Source organism: Crassostrea angulata, chromosome 8 (assembly GCF_025612915.1).
Source record: "Crassostrea angulata isolate pt1a10 chromosome 8, ASM2561291v2, whole genome shotgun sequence".
Taxonomy (NCBI): Eukaryota; Metazoa; Mollusca; class Bivalvia; order Ostreida; family Ostreidae; genus Magallana; species Magallana angulata.
In genome coordinates this window covers 500,295-515,957 of record NC_069118.1, presented here as the reverse complement: position 1 = coordinate 515,957, position 15,663 = coordinate 500,295, and the positions used below count along the sequence as shown (strand labels likewise).

At 31.9% G+C, this 15,663-nt stretch overlaps 1 long non-coding RNA gene and 1 pseudogene across 1 annotated transcript; both read right to left on the bottom strand.

The window, feature by feature from the left end:
- Positions 1-1,778: 1,778 nt before the first annotated feature.
- Positions 1,779-11,183, bottom strand: LOC128159105 (interferon-induced protein 44-like; annotated as a pseudogene).
- A 1,322-nt stretch (positions 11,184-12,505) lies between these two features.
- Positions 12,506-13,553, bottom strand: LOC128158354 (uncharacterized). Its single transcript, XR_008239968.1, has 2 exons — positions 13,378-13,553; positions 12,506-13,146 (listed from the first exon to the last, which is right to left on the bottom strand). It is a non-coding gene; the product is annotated as an uncharacterized LOC128158354 (long non-coding RNA).
- Between the last annotated feature and the right edge of the window lie 2,110 nt (positions 13,554-15,663).

Here is a 15,663-nt window from a genome sequence, read left to right as displayed (position 1 = left end):
GATTTTATTACCTTTGTCAATTCCTTCCATCATTCTATCAAATTTACGACTGAAATTTCCTCATTCAACAACACGTTTCTTGACACTACGTCAACTTTAGTCGATGGTAAACTCGATTTCAATCTTCATACTAAACCTACAGATTCCCACCTCTATTTAATGACGTCTAGCTGCCACCCACCTCATACGTTTAGAGGCATACCAAAAGGCCTAGCCACCAGAGTCAGACGTATTTGTTCAACTCAAGAACTATACTCTGAGCAAAGTCAACTCCTAAAATCCCACTTATGTGCCAGGGGCTACAGCTCGCACTCTGTACAAAATGCAATTGATGATTTAGCTAAAGAGGATCGTTTATCCCTTCTGAAATATAAACCCAAAAACGAAGACAACAAGGTCCCATTTGTCACTACTTACCACCCTGTCCTTAGGGGCCTAAATGCAGTCTTAAAGAAGAACCTACCAATCCTTTACAGCAATGATAAAATGGTTGAGGTTTTCAAAAACCCCCCGATGGCAGCTTTCAAGCGCCCTAGAAACCTTAAGGACATGGTGGTAAGAACCAAACTAAAGAACCCTCTGCCTAATGGTGGCTTTAGAACTTGTTCTGACACCAGATGTCTGTTGTGCAAACACAGCTCTGATGCAGACGACTTCTCTAGCCCCATTACTGGCCGTACTTACAAAATTTTCGCAAATACTTCTTGTCGTACGGACAATTGTGTATATCTCATCAATTGTAAATTTTGTCAGAAACAATACGTAGGGGAAACAGGAGACCTCCGCAGGCGCATCAATAATCATCGTTCCACCATCAAAACTAAGAAAATTAAAGAACCCGTCGGGGAACATTTTAATTTAGATGATCACAAATGGAAGGACATGATGGTTTTGGTCATTGATCACAACCCTAACTGGACAGATGCGGAGAGAAAAAAAAAAAAAATTTTGGATGCATAGACTGAAGTCATTTCGCCCTGACGGCATTAACAAATTAAGTGACTTCACCAAAATGAACATCAACTAAGTACTGATTTGTTTTCGTAGCAATATCACCATCTTCATCTTTTTCGGTCCATGTACAAACTATTAATCATGTTATTTATTCAAAGTATTAGCTATTTCCCTAATCGGTTTTGTTCTTTTGCTTTATTTCACTTCCATTAGTTTTTACATTCATGATTATTTATGGGGTCTTTTACAGGGCCAATCTTCCCTACAAACTTTCACTACGAATTATCTTACTAGTACAACTTAATTAACAGCAACCCCCAATAAGCAAGTTAATTCGTTCGCGTTATCTTTCAGCACTTCTTCACAGACCGTCCGCTGCGTCGGACGGGATTTTTCTTTCTCGGGCTCGAATTCTTAAATATAAAGATGAAGCTGCAACGTTTTGATCCGGTGTTTAAACATTATCTAGTTTTTATATATCATTTAGTTTAGTTTAGTGCTAGTTTTGTAGATGTTTTTCTTCTTTCTTATGTAGTTTTTATTTTGTTGTCCTGAAGAAGGGACGGGTTGTCCCGAAAATTTGACAATATTTTACTTTATTGTTCGTGTCGTTGGTTATTTTTAGTGCTTATATATATATATATATATATATATATATATATAAATATATATATATATATATATATATATATATATATATATATATATATATATATATATATATATCCTTTTTTCCAAAGAGTTTTACGTGGGAAAGAATTGTACAAGTTTTTGCAATGTGAATTAATTAACACTCTTTCATTTGATTGACTTGATCTTTGGTGTTATATCTCTTCTCTTCTGTTGCTAACTTGTGTAAGGGCTTCCATTATGAAAATATCCAATACTAGGTTAAGGTTTGACTCGTTTTCGTAATTTGTCACCGGAAACACGTGAGCTCGCGGGATGCCCGTGATTTCTGCTGCTTTATTCACGGCTTCACAGACAGCTGTACTTTTATACGTATTAGTTACATCGTCATCTACTTCTAGGCATATCTTGTCAACCTTTGTGAGCAGCACAACATGTGGTAAACCTATTTACAAACGAAGTATAGATGAAAACTAACTCATGGTATTTCTTCCAATTTGGCGACATTGTACATAAAGGTATTTTCTTTTATACGACAATTGTAGTAAACGTGAACATTTGACTTTTCTATAGAATTTTCGTCTTACGTAATAGCTCAATTAAGGAAGCAGGTAGGTCATATGATTCTGAGTTTGAAATCGACAAGGGCTTTTGATGAGGTCAAGTCGTACATGTGATGATGTCAAGTCGTACATGTGTAAAATGTTGATTCCAATTAAGATTTCAACGAAATCTTATTTTCAATATGTTTTCAATTTTATTTTTCTAAGAATTAGAAGCTACTACTATTCGTGCAATTCTAATCCTTAAATTATCCACATGTAAGAATAAACCAATCTTTGCTAATTTGGCCTTGTTTAAGTATTTCAATCTAAATACTCAAATTGAACTGATATTGAAAGCTTTTTAGAAATCAAAAGATTAATAACATGTTGATATTTCATTAACTTTATGTTTGATCAAAGTCGAGCTGGGTGGACTTCTGCGTTTGTTGATAAATCACTTCACAACGTGTGATTATTTGAAATTTTAAGACAAGCCTGAATGTTTTCTTGGTGATAACAAACTAATTTGAAATAATGATCAACACAATAACGACACATGTGTTTGCAGAACATAATGAAATAGTTAATATGCATTTATTATTAAAATCTCAAACCGTCTTGCATAATTTTTCATCTAGTGTACCAAATAATTGCATCATGTTGACAGACGAAGCTTCTAATGAATTTGTGAGATTCACCGTTTGGGTTGATGGTACAGTGTTGGGAAGAAGATGGATTTATTGAATTTTTTTATTAAGCACTTATTTTTTAGACAAAAGTCCATCCCTTTTGGTGGGCGATTCTTAGTTAAGGGCGTTGCTTTCCTGATTATCTAAAAAACAATGTTTTCATTTTTTAGGATAATTTAAAAGACTTTGATTGGAGTATCAAAAATCTGTGGTATTTTATAAGCTATTTACTTTAGTTTCTCCCCTTCATCAATTCTTAACATGGCTATGTATGCGTTATAATACTTGGGTGATTCTGCACTATATTATTCAGGTGACTCTTTAACCCTGTAGAATCTTATATTATATACCATAAAACAAGCTAAATTATAAAAGTTTATAAAAATTGGGACAGGGTTGGTTCATAAAATGTAAACTTTATACAAAAATCCTCAATTGTAAGTGTAAGAGAAAGGAATCACAAAGTGAGATAAACATCAAAATACACATATATATGATTGCATTAAAACAACAATTTGAAAAACCATTATTGAACCAAGAAAAATCACCTTATCCTCCGAGGATATAGCAAACTTTTGATAACATAATATCAGAAGTAAATTAATACCTGATATATATCTATCGATATAAAAATTAACTCTTAAACAACTTACTTTCTACTTTCTCTGGAATGTTATGCGCAAAATTTACTGTATCAAGAATTTTTTTTGCAAATTTTGACCCTAGAAAGATACGAGAATATGAACACAATAGGTTACAAGTTAATGTATTGAAATACATTTTCTTTTTAGAAAGTCTTGCTAGTATGAAAATGTTTGACACAGAACTACAAGTATATATAAACCGTTGTTTTCTTTTTTTATTGAAATTGGCTACGCAAACGTGTTTGAGTTACAAAGGGGACGTTGTGCTCACTGTTTTTTTATATATTGTAAAATATGTATATGTTTAATACCCAATTCATTTCATATTTATTGTGCAAATTTTTTTTTACCTCTGTGGTTCATTCTGGCTTGGAGATCTTTTATATGTTTAAGAACAGCGTTCGACATTACGTCAAGAGTACTGCTATCTATGACAAATGCCACGCAGTGAATTTTATCTGCTTGACTAGAATGTTTAACATATCCAGTGGTATCCGATTCAAAGGGAACCAAGGGAATAAACTATAACATAAAATACATATAATTTAAAAAACTAAAAGGAAATGTATTACAATTGCTGCTTATCATAATTTTGAATAAGAAGTTGGTATTACCCGGTAACAATCGGGGAGGTTTCCACGAATGATAAAAGAAAATTTTTGTGGATCGAGTGCAAATCCTTCCTGGAATCCGCAAGTGTCACACAAGCGAAAATTCAAAATCGTTTTTGTGGAGATATCTTTGACCTCATATTGACGGTACTAGTAAGATTTTGAAAATTATTTGATCTATCTATCTATCTATCTATTTATCTATCTATCTATCTATCTATCGAAGTTTATTTATTAAACAGTATTTCGATTTATTTTTATAGCATATGTAGGTTCCATATGCGTATAAATTTGAAACAACAACGTTGAACTTTGTTCTAAACACACTTTTAAATTGAAAATTTTTTAGTAACCAATTACAATCTTAATGCATTGATTTGTTTATGCCTATGTGATTTGAAATAATGTATCATACTGTTCTTGTCACGCTGTGCTAAGAATTTCCACTACAAGCTTTACTGGTGACGTTTCCGCGAAATATGGAATCAACTGAGTTGGAAAAACTTGATTTTCCCGCGCCTATCTGACCAATCAAAAGGATGTTTGCTGCTGTCACGTTTGTTTCCGGTGTAATGAAGAATAATGACCCCCGTAGAATAATGACCGGGGGTCATTTTTCTACGTAGAATAATGACCCCCCTAGCTGAAGAATAATTGGATTTTTCTGAAGAAAAAAGACCCAGGGGTTATTTTTCTTCATGTTAAACATGAAGAAAAATGACCCCCATAAAAAAATGACCCCCCCCCCCCCCGTAAACATGAATAGAAATTGGTTACCCCGTATCCAAGAAATGACTTTGAAATTACTTAATTTTTCACTCTGTTTAACTGATTTTGAAGTTATAAACACCGAACTTGTAAATAAATCGCTGTATATAGTTTTTCATATTCGTAGCAAGCACACGCAAAACACTCTAACGTTATTGTTAACAGTTACGTTACTTTTCTCGTCGACATACGGCGGGAAATGACGCAAATAAAGAAAAATTCATACACAATGAGGATATTGTGTGATAAGTAACGAACAATAATCATTAAAGAATAATTGTTGTAATGATATGATAATGATAATAATGAAGCAATATTCATTGGTGAATTAATTGTCAATCGAAGAATGATACATGTATATATCTTTATGGAAAAAGACTAAGGGGCAGGTAACGTAGGAATATGAATACTTCTTATTTACATTTCTTGGGGAAAGTGATTTTTTAAAAAATCATTCTGCGTCAGTTTTGTTTTCTTCTACGTAATACATGAACATCAATATTCTAAACATTAGTTGTAATGTTGTTTTGTGATCATGAATAGACTTTATTTTTTTTGGAGCAAATTTGTGAAGAGCACCTGACTATAATAAATCTGAATAGATAATAAACACTGATCGATTATAATAAGAAAAGATTGTTTCTAAAAGCGTTGATAAGAGGTTAGGACCCATGTTAGGGGTTTATATCCCGCTTGATTTTGATCACACGATCTTTATTGTATCCAAAGTTACCAATGCTCATACAAACTATTGAAGCATTAATCATCTTGATATCAACTAAACTAAAGTATGCCGAGGATAAAGTAAAATATATTTTCTGTACGAGTACTCTCAGTACTTTGACGATTTTCCTTATTGGCCGTTAACCTCTACTGGCGTAATGGCTGCTGTCAGTGCCTACAAATTTCAGCTTGGTTATAATGCCTAACAGTGGAGTAAACTTTTCAAAATTTTGGTTTCATCATTAATTCTGGGTGATGAACTTGTATACCCAGCAGTTTGTACTGTGGAAATCCTCAATGCAAGTATAATTCATGAACAATATAAAAATATAGAAGATGCGACGGCGAAGCGCGAAGATGCGAAGACGAAAGTGCTAAGTTGCGAAGGCGAAGAAGTGATACTACTATTGCTTCTTCGCCTTTGCAACTTCGCACTCTCGCCTTCGAAACTTTGCGCTTTCGCCTTTTTAGCTCACCGAGACGAAGTCAATGGGAGCATATGCTATACCCCTGGCGTGGGCGTCCGGAGCTGGTTAAAGTTTTAGTTGCAGCTCCTGTATCTAAGCTATAACTTGTCCTTTCTTCACCAAAATTACATGCATGATGCATCTGGACCTACTGAATCTGGTTCCTATAACTTTCAGATGCTGGAGGAGGTTTAGGTTTTGGGAGCAGGTTAAAGTTTTTTTGTTGTATGTGCCCTTTAATAGCAATATCTAAGTTACTGCTGGTCCGTACTTCACCAAACTTGCATGGATGGTGTGTCTTATGATACTGATGCACCTGACAGGCTTGAATGATGAATCAGAGCCATAGGTTTATGATTCTTGATGAGGTTAATTTTTTGGAACAGGTCACATGTTTTATAGATGATAGCTTGCATAGTTGATTTAACTATATTATAAATGAAACGTAGAGGTTTCTTTAGATGCAGAGCCTGATCTCCGCTAAAAAGGATGCTAGCGAAATCTCCTACCTCACTCAAACCTGCTTGATAGATAGATGTGGTTGTTGTTAAATGATGTAACATGATTCCTATGATATAGTATTGTATGATTTGAAACACTTTTGTTTAATAGGATGCAATATTAATACCACATGTTATATTGTAAAACGTTATATGATACGATAAAATATTGAATCAATTTTTTCTTATATTTAATGATATGATATTGTATCGTTATATTGTTATGTATAGTATTAATTTTTATGATACAATATTATAAAAAAGCGTATCATACGATATTGTATGATATGATATTGGTTTATATGATATATTATCATATCACACGAAATTGTATTTTATGATATTTTAATATATTTTATTGTATCATATGATACAATGTGTATAATATCATTGCATTATATAATATTTTACTTTATCCCATGATATTGTATCATTTGATATGATACAATGTTCTATCAAATTATATTGTATTATAAAATACAATATCATATTATGTATCAAATATGATACAGTATCATACAATACAATATCATACTATAATATTTATATTCACTTTCTTTCCCTCAATTAAATTGCATTGGTTAATTTGAGTGATATATACGCACAGCACAGAAGACCCAATCACCAAATTTGGTGCGTATGAATACATTTAGTATTCCTTTAGTTTTTCTCGAAGAACAGGAACTGACTCTTCTCGCGACTTCAAACCGGATAAGGACCTTTCATTATACTTACGCTGATAAATATTTCATTGATGTAAATATATGTTGACAGTTAAATGAATTCAATTGATTAATTTCTTAGTTTACCAAGAGCAAATTCATTAAATTACAAAAATAAAATTGTGTTATTAGAATTTTAAAAGCTGTGCACTATTTTTGTCAGCATATTTCGGCTGTTCCAGAGGCAATTCCGTTAATTTCGCATAACTCGTTGAATTAGACAGAGCTTTTTAAAAACAAATCATATTTGCGGGAAGGAAATACATGTTTAAAAAACGTAAATATAAGCATTGATTCATTATTTTTTTTATAACTGCAACGATGAGTGCTAGCGCGCGTTATACTATTTGTATGCACACACCGTTGCAGTTATGAGACCACATCTTTCAAAAAATAATGATTCAATGCTTAATTTTACAATATAATATCATATGTTTCAATGTTATGATGTATTATTGCAATATGATATTGATTCATATAATACTATATTGTATTATGTTTTATGATATTCTATTATTTGATCAAATACAATTATAATGTATAACACAATACAATGTCATATCATACGTTACAATATCATATCTCACAATTTTTTACGGTATTTTATGGTTTTACATGATATATATTGTAGGTATGATAGGATGCAATTTTAATTTAATTTATAGTATTGCATTGATAAACATATGAACTTATGCTTATCATACAATTTTTTAACAAATGATATACGATATTGTGTTAAAATATAATCCATGAATATCCAAGATCATAAAGGATGGTTTTCATACAATATGATAAAGGTGGTCTCATAAAGGTGATGCCTCGTCTCGGTTTTATAATTGCGGAGCTCTCCATCGTTTAAAGGGTCCGAGGCATATTTTGGAATTTTTTTTTAATAAAATTAAATTATCCAGGGGGATAGAGTCCGGACTCCCTCTCCCGTTTTACTGCGTAAAATGATTAATATTGAATTTTCCGGGGGGCGGACCCCCTCTCCCCCTCTAGATCCATGCATGAGCGAGGAGTGTCGCATAATGAAATTAGAATGTTACTGTGTTTGGTCCACGGTAAACAGACGGCTGGTAAGTGACAGGGGTCTGGAAGTGCATATGTATACATTGTGGTGGACATTTTATGTGGAGTATATAATGATTAGGCATAGCCAGCACTTGTAAACATATATGTTACATGTTAACATTAAAATATTTATAAACATTCATAGTAAGCGCGATGGCCTAGCGCATGCGTACCAATAATAGCATGAATTAATCGGAAAACCTTGGCGAGAACGGTGCCTATATTAAATTCTATGTAATCGACCGAGACTTGCTGAATGCAATCAAAAAAGGCGAAGGCGAAGATGCGAAGGCCAGAGTGCAAAGTTGGGAAGGAGGGATAGTAGTATCGCTCCTTCGCCTTCGCACCTTCGCACTTTAGGCATCACATCTTCGCGCTTCGTCGTCGCATCTTCGCACATTTGCTCCTTCGCCTTCGCACTATCGCCTTTGCAACTTAGGTCGAAGTGGCCCTATCGGAACACCATAGATATATGTAAATGTAATTGTTAAGATGATAACCATACCCCGATGCAATACCTCAATATCTTGTTATAACGGAAGGATTGTTATTTTCCAAGATTTACCCCTTCTTTCACTTTAAGTTTATTTGAATATGAATTATAATTTTTGTTACTTTCGGTAAACTGCAGCAGTAAAAATTAAAATTGTGTAAAGACTATTTCACAAATAATAAAAAAATATACTGAAAAACTTTAATCTACAAGGGGGTCATTATTCTACAGGGGTCACTTTTCTTCATGTGGAGTGTGCTCATTTTTATGAAAATGACAGTTATTCTTCAGGCAAAGGGGTCATTTTTCTACGTAGAATAATGACCGGGGGGTCATTATTCTACGGGGGTCATTATTCTTCATTACACCGGCATGGGTTTGTACTTAATCAACGTCCCCTTAAGTGCCTGTCTGGTCTAACAAAAATTAAAAAGTAATATTGTTAAAATAAAAAGAGGAGGCAGCGTTATCACAATATTGGAAAAAGTATAGATTTAGACACTGCAAAAGATCTATATTTTATAATTACTAAGTACTATTGTGTAATTTAAAAACTTTCGCAACCTTATTTCTTCTTTACATTATTATTTTAATAAATTGGATAGAAACTCTACTGAATGTACAACCAGAGCTTAAATGTAGGAAAAAACAAATAAAACGTTAAATTAAAATGATATCTTCGATCATACATGAAAACTGCATAATGTATGCATCGCTTTTGCTTAAGTATTGACCTGAAAAAGACATCATTCAAACTTAAGTTTCCATCAACAATTTTGTAGCTTATTGGATTTTTTGCTGTACACTTATTTTCAATGCACTTGCGCAGGTATGATAAGGCAAATCTTAGTGACCAACGGCTTAAAAATCTTCTGATCAACATGACATCAAAAAAGGTGCAGGCACCGAGACACCAACCTCAGCTGACCACTCTGGATGTTCTCTTCAGGGTTTGTACCTTTTTTGGCCACCTACAAAAAAATGAAGGATGACGTTTATTTACTCAAAATAAGTAAAAATTCCACAATCTATTGTGTGTTTAGACAAGGACCTACTTTTTTGGGTTAATGGCAATTGCACCTTTTTTGTAAAATTAAGAACAAATCCCAAAAGTTTTACACCATTATTGAGATTTTCTTAATTGTAAAAATATTACAAATAACTAAACTCTTTTAAAAATTAAATAAAATTTTATGAATGGCAGTGGCACTAAATAGATACAAAGCATTAAGTTATCAGTAACAATTCTAAAAAATGTCCCAGTCCAAATTACCTCTATCAGCTTTCAAATCCCTACCAGTTTTTGATTCAGTTTAACAGAAAACTGAATGATGATTATATTAAAACATTTATAGAATCAGCTACTTATATATAAATTATATTTTATTCAGCTGGCATAAAATTTATATAGAGTAAACGATCAACATTTTGAGATATGGTGTTTTTTAAGCATTTTTTTATATTTTGCGTTGCGTGTCAAACATTCATTTTATTAAATAAATGAAATAAAAACCGGTAGAAAATATCCAAAGCTATATTCAATAGCAAACAAAATCTTTACTTTTATTAATATTGTACTGCCAAAAATGTTTCAGCGGAAAACAAAAATCTGAAAAATTTAGTCCAAATTCCCTCTGTTTTGCTATTACTTGATTTTCGTTTAAGCATAATTCGATAATAGTAGAGATATAACAAATTTTATGACATTAATAATTAGTTTCATAAATACCTTTTTTGTTTAAAACAAATTTTAATCATGACGTTGATCTTTGTAACAATCCAAATTTGACAATTCAACTCCTAAGTAAACACATCCTTTAATTAGAAAGAAAGAAGCCATATTGTGTCGACATTTCACAGTTTGCTGTGTATGATATTTAACAGTGTTTTCAGTTTTAAGGAGAATCGATTTTTTATTACAACAAAATTAAGATTTTATGGAACATCTTTGTCGTAAGTTATAAGCATTAATTTCTTCCACTGAATTTATTACTACTAAATTCATTATAGAGAAGTATCTGTAACAAAGGTGTCTATGTCTATCAAAATAGTTGGTTAAAAACTTAATTTTAATTCTTTTTTTAAAAATTTATATTACTGCATACTATACTCGATGATTTAATGTCCACGAAAAACTGGTCATTGGGAACAAAGTGACTTCCAGCATACATGTATTTCAAATAGAAAGTGTAAATGCAATACTTTGTATTCTGACCTACAACTCGGTAAAATTCCAAGTCGGTGACCATTAGATTGTTGTTTGTTATAGAGTTCACATTTTGGCCGTTCAGGTTGTAGCTTATACCAATTTTGTTTACGGATCCATTTAGAGAATTCTTAGTTCCCAAATTAAATTTGTTCATCCACGATCGCGTCTCATTGCATCATGATATTTCCCAGTGGCATATTTTAGCGATCTAACTCATTAAAACTATTTTTTTATATTATGACACACGGAAAATGTACATGTCGATCGGTATTCGTTTTACAAGCTTTATTTAAACTCAGCAAACTTTTACACTATTCCGCGAAGTCGAGAGTCGGTGGTACGAGCGCCTTGACCGTCGCTCTCCAACTGCCGAATTATTAAACATGGCTACATTGAACATTGAACATACATATAGATAACAAAACAATTTATAAATAGAAAATAAAAGAAAAGTAAATGTACAGAGTTACTTTAATTAACCGATTACTTATATAAACTGAGTGTCAATTTAGAGTTACAGATCAAAGTCACTCAACGCTAGGGACAAGGGAAAAGGTGTCATGTACAAGGAGTACATTTCACACGGTGATAATATATTAAAAATGGGTAACTTATAATCCGATCTCAATAAAGACTTGAAATTTGTATTGAATTTATGCCCATGGACATATCAAAAGTTTAAAGGTCAAATATGATGACGTTACTGTGGAATCATTTAATTTCGTGGGGGGCCAATTTTCGTGGATGACTTAAATTTTACAGGTTCGTGGGGACGTATTTTCGTGTATTCATATATATCTACAAAAGGGAATATGACTTTATTACCCTAATTCATCAATTCGTGAAGGATGTTATTTCGTGGATGAGAGGTACCCACGAATTCCACGAAAAATAAGCCACCACGAAATCTAATGATTTCACAGTATTAGGTAATTGTATCAATTTTCAACTTTGTTAAATACCTCAATTAATCTAAAGCCCACAAATAAAAGTCATTATTTTGATTTTTTTTATTATGTGGTCTTGATAATCATGTTGCGAAATTCTATTCAAATTTTAACCACGCAAATTCTTTTTAAAGACTATTAATGGTTGGAAAATTTCGTCTTAAAAGACAAGGGATATTTTTACAGTATAATCCATTAGAAACTACCTCAAGTTACCAGTTACAAGTGTCTGTAAGTCACAAAAATGGTATCTATAAATAGCAGTGCAAACATTTGTAAGTCTTAAGGTGGATCTCTACACCAAATAAGTGTAGGAGATTTTTGTTGCATGCATTTGTTACCAATACTAGGCACAGTATTCAACAATGATAGACCTCAAAATACAATACACTATTTTCTAGAGAATTTTTAAAATATCAGTCTGGTTCCAGATAACCCCTTATTTATCAAATTTTTAAACATTTCTGTTAAATTCTTATGAAAGTGAAATGTTATTAAGTTTAGAAATGAAAAACAAAACAATAATGAATGAAGTTTGTATGATTTTTATTGGAATCCACATAAATATGAAACTAAAATATAAAAAAATTCTTTTAAGGCAAACTGCTGGACAAAATCCCACAAAAACCTGAAAATATAAACAATATTCGTTGGTGAATGGGATGAAGAAAAGAAATTGAATGAAATTGAAAAATTAAAGGAAATACTTAATTATTGCAAAATTCTTGGTATGAAAGATCCTGTTTAAGAGTTGTCTTTCTTTATTTTACATGGTCTCAAATATCTTGGGATCAATTTTTCAATTAATAAAAATCACGAAGAAAAATTAAAAAAGGAACAAGTCTATGCTAAATATGTAGATATAAGATAAGTAGTGCTTATGATGATGTTTGAAGCTGAAAAATTATATTATTGATGAATGCATTATATATATTTAACTCTTCAGAACAAAATATTAGTAGTTAATTATATTATAAATTGCCTTTTACTTTTTTATATACAATAGCAATTATAAACAACAACCATACGCATATTAATACATACATTAGATGTCCATAGTGATACAAATGCATGTGTGGAAATGAAAAACATGCTCCTTTTCAGAATTCTGTCTTTCCCTCATTTGGCTTGCAAATCCGGGCTTCCACTGCTTTTGCTACCTAGTTGTATCTATTTTAATCAAAATACATTAGTTTAATGTCAAAGTTTCCGTGAAAGTCCTTTACTGCAAATGTTTTTTTTTTTAATTTGGGAAATTAGGATCAATTCAAGAGATCGTACTACGGTACTTTTGTTTTATAATCTTAGTTCAGACCACCATCTGGTGTAATTTCGAACTGTCTAAATTGTATATTCATCATACATATATATAGTTTAAATGAAAATTTGACATCTGCTTACCTATATCGATAATCCGCCACATATGTATGATCGTCTGTTGCAGATGACATGACCAAAATGTATTGCCAATAGCAGCAGAGCAGGGAAACGGTATATTATTTAGATTCCACGTTTTCCGTACAAAACAGCTGATAATCAATGTTAGTTAAAAGCTTTAAACAGGAAGAAAATTGACATATTTTCTAAACGTTTTGGTGATTTCATTTCTATCTCATCTCCTTATTTAGTAAGAAGAGTTCAATTAAACGGTGTATATCTATTTTGTCCACGACATAATGTTATCAATCCGGAACACAATGGCGTTTCGAACGGAAGTCAGACATGTTGTGACGATGTAGCCTTCCACCTTAAAAAGTAAATTATTCACATAGCAAATTCTTTCAATGACTATTTCATTTTCACTCCTCTGAAATGAGATTCAGAGTGTAAGTTTTAAGTGATGTGGACAAAAATTGTCAGGTCGGATTTTCTTGTTCAAATTTTATTGATTTATAGATTTCAGTACAAATAACAAAATATCAAATTGAAAAAAATTGACTATAGGAAAATTTTAGCTTATTTGTTCTGTACTACCTTAAATGATTGTAAATAATCAAGTATTTTATGAAGCACTTTTTAAATCGTTTTAATTACAATAAAGAGCTATTCATTTTGATATATTAGATAGTATTATTCTCGAACAGCGATGCAATCACGTGACACGAATCTCCACATTGTAAAGCGATGCAGTCTCGAATTACTTTTTCCGTGCAACTACCATGATTAAGAACAACATTTCATTATTCAATATTATTGTTATTGCCTGAAATCAACTGATGATACTGAAAAAACGCAGCATGATCTTTATATGGAACATTAAAAAAAACAGAAAATCTTATTATTTGTTTTAACAATACGATAACCGCTGAAAAATAGGTTTAAAGTGATCGATCTATAAACTTTGGCGTAAAATAACCAAATAACAAAAAAAATAGTAGCATTTGTTTCCGCTATTCCCGGTATGTCGACTGGTTGTTACCTATGTGACACAAAAATTTATGCAAAAACAATTGACATCTTGGTGGAATTTACAGAAGAGAGTCGTTTGACAAAACAAATTGACCATTTTTGGTCATAAAAGCAACATTGCAGCTAAAATATATATTACCTGGTTCTTAATATGTCCTTATTATTGCCGGAAGTCCTAGATATTGCCTTACATTTTGTCAGCATGAAATTTGATAACAGACTTACTGAAAATAGCGTTAAACGTTAAAGAACGAGTGGACCGTTTTGTTGATTTCAGTATCTATTAAAAACCTGCCACATCTGGATTAAAGTTTTTTAATGTGTTTTTGACAGTTATAATTTTTTAAAACGAGGAGCGTTAAATAAATAATGTCAAAAATAACACAATAAAATAATTTTTGTTATTTATTTAATGGTTACCTTCACAATACTTTCCTTTAACAGACACGAATAATTTCAACCGATTTATCCAAGCTTTGAAAGCATTCATATGTTTTTTGGGAATGGTATTTGTTGTGAATCCAGAACTTATGTGTCCGGATTGGTTTGTTTTTTTATTAAGTTCATCCGGTGTTTATATGCGCTCGAGGCACTTTTTCCAAAGTCTTTTTATGTACATTCACAACATAACGGAGTATTTTGTTTAGCATTGTTTAAAACATATAATTATACCCATATAACCGATTTACATTAATGTAATTCTGTTGTCTCCCCTTTAGATGTCAGTTCATCTTTACTAGTTTTATCAAAACGTGTGGATGGCATAATGTAAAACATGGTAATTTATAAACATTGTTAATTGTGCGTTATTTAGTCACACTGGCAGAATGTTACGGTTATTATCCTATATATGCTTACATTAAACTGTTATTATCAATCTGAGTGATGTACAAGCCTTAAACCTTTCCAAGATAAAATTTCATCATTAGGCACAGTTTTGACATGATGCAATTTTCTGTAACTTGCATTTGTACTTTTTAAGTTTTCACCTTCACTGGAGGAGCAATAAACACTATACACAAGGAGAAAATTTAGTTGTTTATCGGCACAGTATTCATGCACAGATAAATAGCAGAACCCAAAGCATTTTTTGAAGCATAACTTTTTCCTTATCAATTATTGAATTTAGGTTGAAAAAGTCACAGGGAGACAATTCGGACGAATGAGGAAATTGTGCAAAACATATACATTTTCTTTCTTCAAAAAATGATCTAACAATCTGGGATTTGTGTGCTGGGCGTTGTCATGAAGAAGTCGAATGTTAAGAATTCCAGATTT